The following is a 15,808-nucleotide window of genomic DNA, read 5'->3' on the forward strand; positions in this document are numbered from 1 at the left end:
CCGATGCTGCAAACAAACGAAAGTAATAAATAAGCACTCGTAGCAAAGAAAAAAAAAATAAGGAAAGTTCGTTAGCGTCCGTAAAACGGTTTAAGACGCACCACGTGGACCACTTCAGGTCGTGCGCGACGTCGCTGTGAATGGGAAATGCCGTCTGGCACGACCTCATAGTCCAGTGCGCCAATACGTCGGATGACCTTGTAGGGCCCGAAATAGCGTCGCAGTAGTTTCTCACTGAGTCCTCGTCGGCGTATCGGGGTCCATACCCAAACACGGTCGCCGGGCTGGTACTCGACGAAGGGTCGTCGGAGGTTGTAGTGTCGGCTGTCGGTCCTCTGCTGGTTCTTGATTCGCAGGCGGGCGAGCTGTCGGGCTTCTTCGGCGCGCTGGAGATAGGTAGCGACGTCAAGATTCTCTTCGTCAGTTACGTGCGGCAGCATGGCGTCGAGCGTCGTCGTCGGGTTCCTGCCGTAAACCAACTTGAACGGCGTGATCTGTGTTGTTTCTTGCACCGCCGTGTTGTAAGCGAATGTTACGTACGGCAGGACGGCATCCCAGGTCTTGTGTTCGACGTCGACGTACATTGCTAGCATGTCGGCGAGGGTCTTATTCAGCCGCTCCGTAAGATCATTCGTCTGTGGGTGGTAGGCAGTTGTCCTCCTGTGCCTTGTCTGACTGTATTGCAGAATGGCCTGCGTGAGCTCCGCTGTAAAGGCCGTTCCTCTGTCGGTGATGAGGACTTCTGGGGCGCCATGTCGCAGCAGGATATTTTCGACAAAGAATTTCGCTACTTCGGCGGCGCTACCTTTCGGCAGTGCTTTAGTTTCAGCGAAGCGCGTAAGGTAGTCCGTCGCCACGACGATCCACTTATTTCCGGTTGTTGACGTCGGAAAGGGTCCCAACAGGTCCATCCCGATCTGCAGGAATGGTCGGCAAGGAGCCTCGATTGGCTGTAGTAATCCGGCTGGTCTTGTCGGTGGTGTCTTGCGTCGCTGACAGTCTCGGCATGTTCTGACATAACGGGCGACGTCGGCGGTCAGGCGCGGCCAATAATACCTTTCCTGTATCCTCGACAGCGTCCGGGAGAATCCAAGGTGCCCAGCCGTTGGATCGTCGTGTAGGGCGTGCAATACTTCTGGACACAGTCCTGACGGGACAACAAGAAGGTAGTTGGCGCGCACTGGTGAGAAGTTCTTCTTTACGAGTAGGTTGTTTTGAAGCGAGAACGAAGGTAACCCTCGCTTAAATGCCCTAGGGACAACGTCGGTGTGCCCTTCCAAATACTCGATGAGGTTTTTCATCAACTCCGGGTCTGCTCGCTGCTGTTCAGCGAAGTCTTCTGCGCTTAAAATGCCGAGGAAGGCGTCGTCATCTTCGTCATCTTGCGGCGGCGAGTCAATGGGGGCGCGTGATAGGCAATCGGCATCTGAGTGTTTTCGTCCGGACTCATAGGTTACAGTGATATCATATTCTTGCAGTCTTAGGCTCCACCGCGCTAGCCGTCCTGAAGGATCCTTTAAATTCGCTAGCCAACACAAAGCGTGATGGTCGCTGACGACTTTGAATGGCCTGCCATATAGGTACGGGCGAAATTTCGCTGTAGTCCAAACGATGGCGAGGCATTCCTTTTCGGTTGTAGAATAATTGCCTTCCGCCTTTGACAACGACCGGCTAGCGTAAGCTATCACGTGTTCATGACCATCTTTTCTCTGGACTAGCACGGCACCGAGGCCTAGGCTACTGGCGTCAGTGTGGATTTCAGTATCGGCGTGCTCGTCGAAGTGCGCAAGTACGGGCGGCGTCTGCATGCGTCGTTTGAGTTCTTGAAATGCGTCGGCCTGCGGCGTTTCCCACTTGAACTCGACGTCAAATTTAGTTAGCTGTGTCAGCGGCTCAGCGATACGTGAAAAGTCCTTGACAAATCGCCTGTAGTAGGCACACATGCCAAGAAATCTACGCACTGCCTTCTTGTCGATGGGCTGCGGGAACTTTGCAATGGCAGCTGTCTTCTGCGGGTCGGGGCGAACTCCAGACTTGCTGATGACGTGGCCTAGGAACAGAAGCTCATCGTAAGCGAAGCGGCACTTTTCTGGCTTCAGAGTGAGCCCTGATGACTTGATGGCCTCTAGTACTGTCGCAAGCCGCCTAAGGTCATCGTCGAAATTTTCGGCGAAGACGACGACGTCATCCAAGTAAACGAGACAGGTTTGCCACTTCAATCCTGCTAACACCGTGTCCATGACGCGCTGGAATGTTGCAGGCGCCGAGCAGAGTCCGAATGGCATGACCTTGAACTCGTAGAGGCTGTCTGGCGTGATGAAGGCGGTCTTTTCGCGATCTCTCTCGTCGACTTCTATTTGCCAGTAGCCAGACTTGAGATCCATCGAGGAGAAGTATTTTGCGTTGCAGAGCCGATCTAATGCGTCGTCTATCCGTGGTAGGGGGTATACATCCTTCTTTGTGATTTTGTTCAGTCGACGATAATCGACGCAGAAACGTAAGGTGCCGTCCTTTTTCTTCACCAAGACAACAGGGGATGCCCACGGGCTTTTCGACGGCTGGATGATGTCGTCCCGCAGCATTTCGTCGACTTGTTGTCGTATAGCTTCACGTTCTTGCGGCGAAACTCGGTAAGGGCTCTGGCGGAGTGGTCGAGCGCTCTCCTCGGTTATTATGCGATGCTTGGCGACTGGTGTTTGTCGAATCCTCGATGACGTCGAAAAGCAGCCTTTGTATCGTTGGAGCAGACTTTTGAGCTGCTGTTGCTTAATTACGGAGAGACTTGGATTAATGTCGTAGTCTGGTTCGAAACCATGGTCGTCGGGGTAGATGCGGCGGAATCCGAGAGGACAAACGCATTACTGGTTTCCAGAATTTCCTCGATGTACGCGATCGTCGTGCCCTTGTTGATGTGCTTGAACTCCTGGCTGAAGTTTGTCAGCAACACTTCAGTTTTCCCTCCATGCAGTCGAGCGATCCCTCTTGCGACGCAAATTTCACGGTCTAGCAGTAGACGTTGGTCACCCTCGATGACGCCTTCTACGTCGGCAGGCGTTTTGGTGCCTACGGAAATGACAATGCTGGAGCGAGGCAGGATGCTGACTTGACTTTCGAGCACACTTAAATCACGGTGACTACTAGAGCTCTCCGACGATATCGCTCGATCTTCCGACAGCGTTATGGACTTCGACTTGAGGTCAATGATTGCGCCGTGTTGGTTCAGGAAGTCCATGCCGAGAATGACGTCTCGCGAACACTGTTGGAGGATAACGAAGGTGGCAGGGTAAGTCCGGTCATGAACGGTAATTCTTGCCGTGCAGATTCCAGTCGGCGTAATGAGGTGTCCTCCAGCGGTCCGAATTTGGGGTCCCTCCCATGCAGTCTTCACCTTCTTCAACTGGGCGGCGATATGTCCACTCATTACGGAGTAATCGGCCCCTGTGTCGACTAAGGGAGTGACTGCGTGGCCGTCGAGAAGCACGTCGAGGTCGGTGGTTCTTTGTCTGGCGTTGCAGTTGGGTCTTGGCGTCGGATCACGGCTGCGTCGCGTTGAACTGAAGCTGGAACGTCGCGTCGTGAAGTCGTCTTTCGTCGGTGTAGTCTTGGCTTCCCGACTTCTTCGGGACGGCGGCGTGTCGTCATTAGGTCGTCGAGATGGTTTCTTCGTCGTCTTCGTCGGCGGCGGAGGATCTTCGTCAGTTCGACGAACAGCAACCGCACCTCCATCGGTTGCTGCTTTTAGTTTACCGGATATGGGCTCGCAGAACGACCCCGGGCTGGGCCAGTGTATGGTCGGCGCTGCGGCGACAGGTAGCGGCCTGGTGACGGCGAACGGGACGGTCGTCGAGGGCTACATTGAGTAGCGGCGAGGTAGTCGGCGATGTCACGTGGGCGCTCTCCAAGCTGTGGACGCGGCGCGTTGACGGCGAACCCTCTCAGTCCCAAGTCGCGGTATGGGCATCGGCGATACACATGGCCGGCTTCTCCGCAGTGATAGCAGAGTGGGCGGTGGTCGGGGGCTCGCCAAATGTCTGTCTTTCTCGCGTAGCTGCGCTGGGCGACGGGTGGGCGCGCTGGCGGCGGCGGCGGTGGTCGACGGAATTGCGGCGTTGCAGGACCCTGCCGCGGTCGTGGAGGGGGACCTTGACGGCGGGCGACAGCGGCGTAGGTCATCGCTTCTGGCTGGGGCTGCGATGATTGTGGTTGTAACTCGGGAACTCCGAGCGATCGCTGAACTTCTTCTTTGACAATTTCGGCGACTGTGGCCACTTGAGGTTGCGATGAAGGGAAGATCCTTTGAAGCTCCTCTCGTACGACTGCCCTGATGGTCTCGCGCAGGTCGTCGGTGGCCAGTGACTGAATTCCGGCGTAGTTTGTCGAGCTCGTGCGGCGGTTGAATTGCCGGTTCCGCATTTCGAGTGTCTTCTCAATGCTCGTGGCCTCGCGAAGGAACTCTTCTACGGTCGTCGGTGGGCTTCGTATCATTGCGCCGAAAAGTTCCTCCTTTACACCACGCATCAGCAGGCGGACTTTCTTCTCCTCGGACATTTCCGGGTCGGCGTGGTGGAACAGACGATTCATTTCCTCAGTGAAGATCGCGATCGTCTCATTCGGCAGCTGCGCTCTGGTCTCCAGTAGAGCTTGGGCTCGCTCTTTTCGCACGACGCTTGTAAATGTTTGCAGGAAGCCGCTTCGGAAGAGGTCCCACGTCGTCAAGGTGGCTTCTCGATTCTCGAACCACGTCCTGGCGGCGTCCTCCAATGCGAAATAGACATGTCGTAGCTTGTCGTCGCTTGCCCAGTTGTTAAACGTAGCAACCCTTTCATACGTTTCCAGCCAGCTTTCCGGGTCCTCAAATGTGGAACCGCGGAACGTCTGTGGTTCCCTGGGCTGCTGCAGCACGATGGGGGACGCTGGGGTTGCCATTGGAGTTGCCTTGGGCACAATCTTGTTGGTCTCAGGTAACAGTCCGTGCTCCGGGGGCAGCTGTTGAAGACGGCGGCTTGCTCGATGTTCCGGGACGGCGCTGGTGTTGTCTTTGCGGTCCGGGCTTGAGTTACGGCTTGTCGGGGGCGTCCGGTACATGAAGGTAAAGCACCTCCACCAGATGTCACGTGGTCGTGACGTCAAAGAACACAATAGCAATACTGTGGAACACAAAACTAACTTTTATTGGGCGAACCTGTGCCCACAAAAGAGGCTACACTTATAGTACAACGATAGCAGCGAACACGGTCGGTGATCGTCGAAAATCTGATCAGCGGGTCAAGCGCGTCGGCTTTTATAGAGCAGTCATCGAATGTTCCAGACTAAGCGTTGGGACCCGCATGCCTTCTACAAAGATCCACACCATTCGTGTCAAGCGATGAAATCAGATAACACAAGGTTCGGCGACAACAGACAGCAGATAGAAGCATCGATAACTTTCCAGAAACTTCGGATACATGCATGCGCGTCCCGCGCTGTGCGATAACATTTGTTAGGCGGCAAAACGTGTCGCCCGATAAAGACAAGTACACGTGTCAATATATACAATTTGTCTTATTTTCAACATCCAACATGTCATCTTTTGCAAGGTTTGCTTATGCACCGCATAGGTCACAACCTTAATGTCATGTAATCTTTATGCATTACACTGTTCACAAACCATACCGAAATGCAAACGGCAGTTAATGTACATGCCCGCTGCGAGACGTCAACACAGTGACGTTTGTTGAGCAAGGAATGGTGCGAGGTGTATGCAGATGAATGAATGACGTGCTTGTGTACTTATTTATTTATATACCTCGCAGGCTGCAAGGTTGGAGTATTATGCAAGCGGGAATAAAAAAGTTGTTACAAAAGGAAGAAGGGCACAACATTAAGAAAAAAAAACAGCAATAAAAGCAGTACCAATACATTGCACCAACTAGCCCAACGTGTTTTACTGGCACAACTTTATACAATACTTAACAACCAAAGACAGAAAAAGTTACTGCCCATGCACCCTGTACAGACGGTAAACCAGCGAAGCTGAAATGTGCGGCCCCGGTGTTTATCACTGGGTTAATTCCAATGGTTTATTCAGTCTTTCTATATTATTGGTTATGTCTGTGTTTCTTAATGAGGTTATGCACATGTTTGTCTTGGGTTTATCACATTGTTTATTTGGAATGCCACACATTGCACTTTGCAAGATCACCATCATGGAAAGTGCAATGAGTGGTTCATTGTGTTAATCCAGCGGGCCCATCAAAGTCTTTCTGAATTATGTTACGCACTTGTGTTTTGTAATGCGTTAATCATAATGTTTATGACTCAGTTATGCACTGTAGTTACCAAGTGAAAACCGGGGCTGCACATTTCATTTAATTAAATACAGGGACACATTTTCGAACCTATTGGGAAGTCGGAGAGAGACTGCTGCACGCACGCTGTGTTGCTAGAGAGAAACGACGTCACTATCGGTCTAGCCAATGGCCCACCATACCTATGCTGCGAGATAATAATGACATCATGATCTTGTCTTAACCCCATCCCCCTCTGTGTCCCTTCCCTGCAATAATACGTAGATAAATGTATGTTTGAAATGCATAAGCATTTCTATGTCTACCCAACAAGAAATTTCTCTGTCCATCATGCAAGGCGAAAACAATGGCTCACACCCCTTTAAACAATGGCTCATACCCCTACAGTAGGGTTTTTGGGATCGGACCACTAGTGTTTCGCCTAGGCATATACAGCTTCACTGTAAAAAGAATGAACACCTTTCTGCTAGAGACCAAGACAATCATGAGGTGTATTAACCAATGAAAATTTATTGAACATGCCGAGTAAATGCTGGTCGACAAGCAATGAATCGAATTTACACAAAAAGCAGAAGCAAGATCTGATGTGTGTCCATACAGATCCCAACAGGAAACGCATCCATCTCTGAAAGTGTAACAGCGGCCATGCTGACACAAGATTCTCCCAGCGTCTTTGCATCTACAGCTTCCATGATTTCTCTGGGCAGCCGATCTCCACAGAATGCTAGCTTCTTCCTTTACAATGCACTCTCCACATCTGAGCGTGCATTGTAGAGGAAGAAGCTAGCATTCTGTGCAGATCGGCTGCTTAGAGAAATTACGGAAGCTGTAGATCTAAAAATGCTGGGTTAATCTTGTCAGCACGGCCTCCGTTAGAAATGGATGCATTTCCTGTCAGGAAACGCACATGAATTTTTGCTTCTCCTTTTTGTGTATGTTCAGTCTATTGCTTGTCAGCGAGCATTTACTCGGTGTGTACATTAAACTTTTGGTTGTTAGATCACCTCGGTTTTCTTGTTCGTCCTATGTGTTCTCTGGTGCCATTTGCAGCCAGGCTATTCATATTTCTTTTAGACTGCAACGAGTCACTTTAATGGCCATCATGATACCTTATAAAATCCTTTATTTGGCCAATGTAGCAAGACTGTACAGTGTGAAGCAGTAATAACAGGCTACGTTAACTTCTAATTAAAAGGTTTACTGTGAAAATGCAGTGATCTATAAAGGCTACCACAAAGCAGTACAGCAATAAAACCTGATAAAGACTAGTGCTTGATGAAGCCAAACATAAGAGCAGGAAAGGGAGAAAATACATATAGATATACAAGTCCAGTGAAAAAAAAAACATTGTGATCACCAAGTGTGCATGTGGCTACCTTCCAGGAAACTCATTTTTTTTCCCAATGGCATGGAACTGGAAGAATGTGCTTGCATCAGCAAGCTGTCAGTCTGTCTATTGGAATAACAACAGTGTTTCTTGAAAGGTGCTGGCATGCAGGATTGGCAATTGTAGTGATATTTATTGCACTTGGAATTTTTCTCTATTTTCTTTCTGTAGCATTTTTATTTATGTTTGGCTGCATCAAGCACCAATTTTTATCTATCCTTCAAAGATGTATTTCTTTTTCTGGGGAAATCTGTTGAACTTTAGTTAATAATAAATACACACAAACTCATCTAGTTTTCAGTTATCATGTCGGGCTTATAAGCCCGCTTGTGTCCTGGAATATCTGCATGGCTATGTATCCTGTAATCTAATTTCTGGCCATGTGCTTGCAAGTCGCGTGACAATCTCCTGATTTTCCTGACAATCTTGTGTGATGTGCAGGCCCAGACAGTTTCTGGTAAATCCATGCAGGGTGTTGTACAGGGTGTAATCTGCACTACAAGTGCTGCTTTGATTGCTTTCAGTTCAGCTTTTCTAGGTGTACGATGACCTGGAATGGTACTCACTTATATGTGGTTTAGTTTTATGTAGTGCCATACTACTGTTACACTGCTATTGCCAGATCAGTGTATATGTGCCTTATGTTTGCTTGCATCTTCATGATTAGCAACCTCCTCTGTGTGTTTGGCAGTTGCATATAGTCTCCTGGCCTAATTTTTTGCCCCCATATTTCACGGTATGGGCCTGTTGTGTTTCAAGTTCAGGTACTCCCGAGGTTGTGTTTCTGAAGGGAGGGGTAGTCATCTTTGCATCTCATATGATAGTTGGCATAGTATGTTGGGACGAGGTTCTGAGCTCTTCAGACAAAGAATTTTGCTGCAGGCTGCAACTCTACCCTGTCTAGGTGCTTGTTCGTTAGGTCTTTCTCATAAAGGTGTTCAAGCATGGTAAAGTTGGAAAGACCTATTATTACTACCTGATGCCTGTATTCGATGAGTTGTCTTTTTTGTGTGCTGCCGGTAATTCATAGCGTACTATACCTTGGACACAAGCACAGCATCTGTGATTTTCCATAGTATCCACTCGTACACCCCCATTATTTCGAGATTATTTTTTTCACCAGGTGTGGAAGTTGCGTCCAGGCATTGCATAATTGTTTCACCCACGTGTTGGCTCTGCCGTCATGGGCTTACACTAGCTGAGGATTTGTGGATGTTGACTTGCAGGCATATTGGTCCAGCTATGTGGATCACAATGTGTAATCTGGGGCAGTTCTTGTTTCTAGTCTTCTTTTTCCCGCCGTCGATATGAGCTGACTTATCAGTGCGAGAGGCCAGACTGGCCAAGAAAGTCTGCAGTTTTGTTGAGGGCTTGTTGCATCATTCTTGATTTCTGTATAAGATGGCTTTCCCACAGACTGTAATACACCATAGGCTGTAGTGTTTCTTGTAGTATGCCCGCGTTATTGGCGTGTGTGGGCCAAATGTACCTCCAACTCTCACCTGGAATTTTCTGTCTTTCAGAAAGTTACTGTTTAAGTGCTCTACCAGAAATGGTTTTGCTCATCGTTCTTCTTATTAGAGTAGCATGAGGTACTGCTGTTAAAAGCCTCCTCACTCTCTTCATTCCTTCATAAGCGGTATTACACAATGTCCTGCAAAAAAGTTTCTGCTGCTTATGGCCCACTCATATCTGCGAGAAGGGACAACTCTTGAAAAAGGGTTTCTTCGTGCTATGTGTGCGACGTAGTATGAGCATTCATGCCTTGACATTTATACATCTGTAGAACCAGCTTCCTACTTGCTATACCTCATCATACTTATTTGTGCAGTGCTGTTGAACAATACATATAGATCCAATGAATATTTACACACTCGAATTATCACGAAAGATGGTTGTTTTACAATTCTGCCCTTTGATTTCTATTGGTGCATAAGCATGCCCCCCTACAATAGTATTTCGAAGTGTAAGGGTTCAATAAAAGGTGATGATATAAATCTAAGTGCAAGAGCTTTTTTTTCACCTATGACTCCCATCGAAATGCAACTTCCATGGCTGGCAAATCAACCCCTCGCCTTGTGTTAGCAGCAGAATGCTTAGCCACAGTGGCAGGTGAACAAATTGAAGAACGATATGTCTGTCTATAATTTTTTTTCTTGCCTGTATGTAAGTAAAGTTTGGAATAAGTTTGTCATTGCAAAAAAGTCCAGTTTGTGGTCTTTTATTGAATAAACCACATATTGTGTATAGTTAAAATGCAGACATTTGTTCTAAAATCCTCGGGTGATATATGTTCTTGCAAGTAGCATGGTATTTTATTACTTATAAAGATAGTAATCGCAGCGGATATCGTTACATGGGTTTACACACTAATATATGTGATCACAAACTTATTAGAAACTTACTAGAAACATGTAAGGCATGAATGTTTCTGCACAGTTGATCAGCTGTGAACGTGCGAATACTGCTTCTACTGGCTGACTTCACTGCACACTTTTGATTTACTTTTCCTCAGGGTGTCGTTTTATACTGTTTTATCCCCACAAGAACAGGCCGTTTGCCTGGTTTTCGCATTGTTGCACAAGTTCTACATGATTCTGCAGGAGGGTACGTTGTCACTGTGCCACTATAGCAAGCAATTTACTTAATCTACTAGGTGTACAGTTAATTACGTTGCAGAGCAAGTGTTCATACAGATGCAGTAAGGATACAAAGTCCGCAACATAGTCAATGTTTATTGGTTTCTGTGCAAGAAAAAGAAATTCTCAAGAGTAGAGGTGCAACTTAACGCGCATGTAATATTTTATTCAAGCCACGGATTTAATGCTATCGTAGCAAATTCATTACGATAGCTTACACTTTTGCTCTGTCAAATTTAATAAGAGGCAAGATAAGCTTTCAAGATGCATCGGGAAATTCATGCTTGAAAACCGACAAGAAAATGCAACTGAACGGTACCGCGTTCAGCGCAACGTTGAAACTTCGGGTACTTTGCTGTCTTGTCATTTGCCCTTGCCGAGGTTGAAATAATTCAAGCTGCTCCGTAAGCGCGATTTTTGCATGCTACTCAACAAAAGAAAATTGTGACGACCTCGTCGTCTGCTGGGGATCGAACGCCTCCTAGCACTGACAACTCACAAAGGCGTACGAAGCAAATGTGAAAATGCACTTTATTTGCTCCGTACCGTGTCGACAAATGTACATAAATGGGAGAATCGAATATGCGGTACAAGTTTTTTATTCTCCCTTCGCGTACGTACCGAGTTCGACAATCCACGTCTCCGTGCATTGCACTTGTGCGAGAGGCCATTTTCCAAAACAAACCAGCGAAATAGCTTCGTTGACAGCTCTCCGCGCAATTTCGACGGAAAATCGCAGCGATCGGTGCGACGGTGCGACTGTGCGACCAACCGGTTGGTCGCAGCCGAAAATCGGGGGGTCGGCACTGCGACTGCGATTTTCATCGCAAATGACGGAAATCGCACTTGCGGTGCGACGAAAATCGCATCATGTGAAACAGGCTTGAGTGTATTTAATTTGGTCTTTTCCGTTTTTGTCCATACTAGAGCTGACGCCACATAGTTAATATGACTCATGAGAAACGCGTTGTACATCCGAAGGAGGTTGTCTTCACGTAACACCTTCTTTCGGCTGGACACCCTAGCAATTAACCGCAACACATTCTTCGTCTTGGGTGTAACGTGGGTAATTGTTCTGGCATTACAGCCCCTCGCGTCTATGAGCAGGCCAAGGATGTTAACTGAGTCAACTCTAGGAATTTTCTGCCCATTATTCGCGTATAATACCACGGGTAGCTAGTTGAGGGGTGTCAGACCCCTAACCCCTTGCCTTGCGGGTCTGTAAAGGTAACAGCTCCGATGTACTCGTAGACAGCTTGAGACCCGTGTCCGCGAGGTAAGCCTCCGTACCCGCCGTGGTTGCTCACTGGCTATGGTCTTGGGCTGCTGAGCGCGAGGTCGCGGGATCGAATCCCGGCCACGGCGGCCGCATTTCGATGGGGGCGAAATGCGAAAAACACCCGTGTACTTAGATTTAGGTGCACGTTAAAGAACCCCAGGTGGTCGAAATTTCCGGAGTCCTCCACTACGGCGTGCCTCATAATCAGAAAGTGGTTTTGGCACGTAAAACCCCATAATTTTTTTTGTAAGCCTCCGTCTCGTTCAAGGCCGCTTGTAGAGCTTGCTTCATTTCAGCTAGGGAGCCCCCTTGGCACCAGATCATGATGTCATCTGCGTAAAGTGCGTGACCTATGCCCTGAGGCCGCCCAGCCTGTATGATAGACCCTTCATGAATATATTGAAGTGCAGTGGCGATATGACTGATCCCTGAGGGGTATCCCGAGCACCCAATCTGTACACGCTCGACTGAATCTGCCCCACCTGAATAGTAGCAGTTCTATTCATGAGAAAGAACCTGACAAAAGCCTGGAATTTGACTCCCAGGCCTATGCCGGCCGTGGCCTGCAGAATGTATCTATGTAACACTGTATCGAACGCCTTAGTGAGATCCAGGGCGAGAATCCCTCTCACGTCCCGGGTGCCACTATCGAAGATTTCCTTCCTTAGCATTAGCATAACCTTCTGCGTCTGTAGGCCGGGCCGGAAACGACCATATTATGTGGGAAGAGGTCTCTGCGCTCTATCTACCCGGAAACCCTCATCAAGGTTGCGTGCTCAGCTACCTTGCCTATGCACGAGGTTAGTGATATTGACCTCATGTTGTCCAAATGAAGGGGTTTTCCTGGTTTAGGGATGAGTGTCACTATAGCCGAGCTCCATCCGTCAGGCACCTGGCCTGTCTCCCATACCCTGCTGACCTCCTTAGTTAGTACCACTGCCTTATCTTCCAGGTTTCGTAATAGCCTGTTAGAAACTTTATTCGGACCCGGAGCTGATTTGCTGTTTATATTGTAAAGCACTCCCTGATCTCCGATTCTGTGAAGTGCGCGTTCAGTTCCTCTACCGTCGCACACTCCATTTGCGGATAATCCTCTTCCTGCGTCAGCCCTATAGGAAGGTATCTATCCGCGATCGCATTCAAAAGTGACTCTTCAGTACCTCCCTCCAGTTTGGGCCGGTGTATGACTTTACTAAGTGTTTGCGTTTGATTATGCTTTGTCTGTGCGTCACCCAGGAGGTGCTTGAGGAGGTTCCACTTCCCTCCTGAGCTCATGGACGCGTCTACTGCCCCGCAGACCTCGTCACATTGTAGCCTATTGAGCTCCGCGCAATATCTCTCGATCTCTCTTTTAAGCTCCGGAACCTTTTTTCTCAGCCTGCGATTTAACCATTGTTTTCCACCTGATCAGAATTGACGATTTCGCCTCCAACAGGTGCGCTAGGTGCGGATCCATTCTTAGGACCTCCGCTTCCGTTTGTGCTACCTTAGTAGCCCTCTCGACGTCCTCCGTTAGCGATTCGATGGCCTCGCCAAACGAGGAAAATGTGCTCGTTCGCTCCTTCCTAAGTTTCCTGAACTCCTCCCAGTCCGCGACTCGAAATACCCTGGCCGGTCGGGCGTACACACTTAAAGATACTGCTACTATGAAGTGGTCACTGCCCAGGTTCTCCTGCTTATTGGCCCACGTTACGTTACCTACATTTCTTACACAAGCCAAATCAGGTGCTGTGTCTCGCGTAACTGACGTGCCCAGCCTAGTGGGGAACCCTGGGTTCGTGTTTACGGAAAACGCGAGATCATCGAGGATCCTCGCCAGGTTCTCTCCTTTTGCAGTCCGTCTTACGTAGCCCCATGCATTATGAGGGGCGTTAAAGCCCCCGGCAACTATCAGAGGAGAGTGCTTGGCTATTTTGGCTTGGCTATCTTCCGCCGGCGATCGTTTGCCGCAGGTGCGACACCACTTGCTTCCCGGGTTGGGACTCACGTCAGCCCGGTGTCCCAGTACTCCTCAAGCGTAGCAGACTTCCGTGTGGTGTCGGTAAAGTGTGCAGCGAAATATACACGCGTCGCATGCCACGTAGTTTGGCACCCTCTTTCCCTCGAAAAGTACCACCACCGCTGTAGTGTTCTTGATCCGCCTGGCCTCCAAAGCACCCGGATTCCGATGATTAACAATTCTCGCCCCGAGTTGAGCCTCGCTGACTTCCACGTCGACTCCTCTTATGACACCTCTACACGTATTCTCGGGTGGGGCCAGTTACGCTGCCACCCCAAACGTGCCTTCACTGAGCCTGATTTGTTGCACTCGGGCGTACGCGTCCGCGTTTTTCTCGTGAGGAGTACACACCACAAAAATGTTCTGAACTCCATTGGGACACATCGTGTCCTCTTCGATTGCGGCCGGAGCCAAGGATGCCGCCATGGCCAAGGCTTGCTCAAAGCGTATTTTACTGACCTTGTTTACATTCAGGCCGTCGCGTGGTCTGACAATGATGCGAAAAGTGTCCCCTCCGCAGTGAGGCAGCCTGGAAGCAGCGGTGACGCGTTGTATCGTGTCGCGTGATGCGGCGGTGCGGTCGCCATCCCTCCGTCTGCCACTCGTATTTCCACCGTCTTGAGCCGAAGAATATTCTTCCCTGCGCCTGCCGGGCCGGCGGTCGTACGCCACCTTCCATCCCGCGTCGCATGCCTCTTCTTGAGTAATAACTTCTCCTTCCACAGCGTCCATCCTGGATTCAACGTCCATCCTGCGGCATGCCGCGATGCCTCGGCTGACGCGTAGCCGGTGCGTTCTAATTGCCAGGAGACCAAAGAGCCTCTGCCGACGCCCATACAAACAAGCCACAAGTGAGTCAACAGAACGTGCGACTTTATTGGCAGAAGACAAGCAGTGTACATTCTCGTGCAATAGCAGAAATAAAATTTGTATGTCGAGATACGCTGGAATCTTTGACGCTAGCTCGTAAACGGCTCACCGTCGTCGTCGCACATGGCGGTCTAGTAACGAGCGAGAAACACCGGCGCAAGCAGATTGGACAGAGCGCCGCACCTGTTTGCAGCGGCAGCCGCCGTTAAAGATGTGCAACTTGCATTGCGAAGCAATCGGGTGAACCAGGCATCTGCTGCCGCAGCCAACACAGCGGCATGGACTACCCGGCATTTTAGTGTCAACGTCTTTCCAACCTGCACATTACTTTTCTTTCGGGGGCCGCTAATGTGTGGCTCGCACATGGTGTCCCACATTGTCTCAATACAGACAAGTCGCTTTCGTGGACATCACCTTGGGCAGCCATTTTGCGGGCCTTTCCACCCAGCTTCATGCACGTCAGACCATGTAAGCACGTATGCTGGTCTCCGTTCATGCTTAATCGCAGCCAAGAAAGGCCACAGGCGCAATTTTCCGATAGCTGCAGCAGGAAAGGGTGAACGGGGGGCACGAATCACGGTGTGTAAATTAGGAGTCTGTGTCGCTGTGCAGATTGCAGGAGCAAATGCTTGCTTCGAGAGACTGCTTTGCAATGCAACTGACCAGGCCGCCACATCCGATAAGCATAACACGGCTACCGTAACCAAGTGAGATAACATCAAAAATAAACGGCAATCATTCACCACATAGTGTTGAGACAATACATTATACATTGGTTACGAACCATATGGCAACAGTGAGTATTCACATACACGGGGGTCTCTTAGGATACATTCACCCGCCTACTTAAGGCATAATGCTTGCCTTCGTCGCATGTGGTGGTCTGGTAACACGCGACAACCAGCAGTACAAGCAGATTGGACAGAGCGTCGCACCTGTTTGAACCGACAGTTGCTGTTGAAGATGAGCAACTTCCACTGCGAAGCAATCAGGTGATGCAGGCATCTGCTGCCGCAACCAGCACAGCGAACTGGACTATCCAGCATTTTAGAGTTAACTCATTTCCAACCTGCACGTTTCTTTTCTGTCGAGTGCCGCTAATGTGTGGCTCACATTTGGTTTCCCACATTGTCTCAATATGGACATGTCGCTATCCTGGGCATAACCTCCATCAGCCACTATTGCGGGTCTTTGCACCCAACTTCACACACGTCGGACCATGTAAGCCGGTATGCTGGTCTCCGTTCGTGCTTAATCGCGGCCGGGAAAGGCCACAGGCACAATTTGTCCATGGCTGCAGCTGGAAAGGCTGAACGGGGAGCACGAATCACGGTGTGTTTAAATTGG

The sequence above is a fragment of the Dermacentor andersoni genome, chromosome 3, assembly GCF_023375885.2.
Source record: "Dermacentor andersoni chromosome 3, qqDerAnde1_hic_scaffold, whole genome shotgun sequence".
In the NCBI taxonomy this organism is placed as follows: domain Eukaryota; kingdom Metazoa; phylum Arthropoda; class Arachnida; order Ixodida; family Ixodidae; genus Dermacentor; species Dermacentor andersoni.